At 40.5% G+C, this 1,676-nt stretch overlaps 1 pseudogene; it reads right to left on the bottom strand.

The window, feature by feature from the left end:
* Positions 1-239: 239 nt before the first annotated feature.
* On the bottom strand, positions 240-1,087 carry LOC134371564 (S-formylglutathione hydrolase-like; annotated as a pseudogene).
* Positions 1,088-1,676: the final 589 nt, after the last annotated feature.

A 1,676-nucleotide genomic window follows, 5' to 3' on the forward strand; every position in this document is an offset into this window, starting at 1 on the left:
CACAGACGATAAGTGGAGGAGCTGGGATAAGACTCTGGCACTGCGTCTCTTTAGTCTGTGTTTTTTTGTATGTTTGTTTGTTTTTTAGGTTTTATATATTTATTCAGAAGGTAATTCAACAACAGAATAAAGCCCTTTTAGCATTGTGAAATCCAATGTTTTGAACTCATTTTTTCCCTCAGCAATTCTGTTTATTACAACTTTTATAGTTCTGTAGAGATTCTTTTATCTGAAGGTTTTCATGCATTCAAGTATTTTGCATGATGTCTGATGTGATCAGCAATAAACATTGAAATGAAGTAGTAGCTATGATCATAACCCTCCTGTAATCTAAAAACAACAGGGATTTTCTTTTCTATACAAGCAGTTATGAAGTGATCAGGGAGTAACTGTTCACCTAAAAGAAACTGGTCATCTTTTCCTTGATCAATCAGTACGTCCAGTTGAGAACCTGGATAGGATGTCACAAGATGGGTGGCATCATAAGCCCTCCATTTACTTTGATCTGCTCCCAAATATCCACTGAAGTCTTTTTTGTCCCACGGACAAAGCACGGGTTGCAAATGGGTGCAAATGCTGACACAGATTTGGATTTTCCAGGATTTTTCAAAGCAAATATCAGAGTTCCACGTCCTCCCATGGAGTGGCCAAAAATAGACATCCTTTGAGGGTCTACTGGAAAATTGGCATTTATGAGTTGGGGAAGCTCCTCAGTTACCTAAGAGCACATCCTGTAGTTAGTTTTCCAAGGTTTCTGGAAAACTAACTACATGTAAATCCCAGCACCGGTGCCAAAGCCCCAGCTCTCATCTTCTCCTTTAATATGGCAGCCACAAGGGCTGGTATCTGGAGCAATGACAACAAAGCCATGTTCTGAGGCAACCTGAGAGCCAGATTTTGATATGAAATTTTGTTCTGTGCAAGCTAAACCAGACAGCCAATATACTGCAGGGCACTTTCCAGTTTCTGCCTTTGCTGGTAAGTAGATAGCAAATGTCATTTTGCAGTTCAGCTCTACACTGTCACATTCAAAAACTTTCTGCAATCCTTCAAAGCATTTGTTGCTGGAAACCTATTTCAATGCCATTCGTCTCCTGTCCAATTGCTACTTGTTTTTTGTCTGCACCAATGGGCGGATGGCTCTCCACAGGTGGCTGCAGTGCAGCGAGTAATCGGTCTGTGTACTTAATTGCTATGTGATATTGCCTCTTTGAATAATGACCAAGGGCCCATTATAGAAAAACAGAGCTGAGAGGAATGTGTTTGAAAGACCCAAACTCTTGAAACTTAGCCACTAACTCAGATAAGCACTTTCTATAAGTCAGTAAGAGGAATATGCTTCTAGTGTCAGGAAGAGTTCTTTGGCATGACTGTAGAGTACCTAAGGTCTGTGAGATACTATTTGGTGAATGAGTTACAAGAAGATAAAGGCTATTAAATGCTTTTTCTTCTTTATCAACTGAAATATTGTCCCAATGAAGTGTCATAAAGGTGCATTTCCTGTCTGTAAGGAACTTGTGGCTTGATAAGATAAAGGTAATTGTTGACAGTTGATAAGCCCTTATTGTAAAACTGCTGTACATAGGGCATAGAAAGATGGATAAGCCATCATGCTTGCCTTCATGGGGGTTGCGGCCTGGGTAGGGAGATGGATAATTACCAGGGGGAGTGGTAGG

Source organism: Cynocephalus volans, chromosome 3, assembly GCF_027409185.1.
Source record: "Cynocephalus volans isolate mCynVol1 chromosome 3, mCynVol1.pri, whole genome shotgun sequence".
Taxonomy (NCBI): Eukaryota; Metazoa; Chordata; class Mammalia; order Dermoptera; family Cynocephalidae; genus Cynocephalus; species Cynocephalus volans.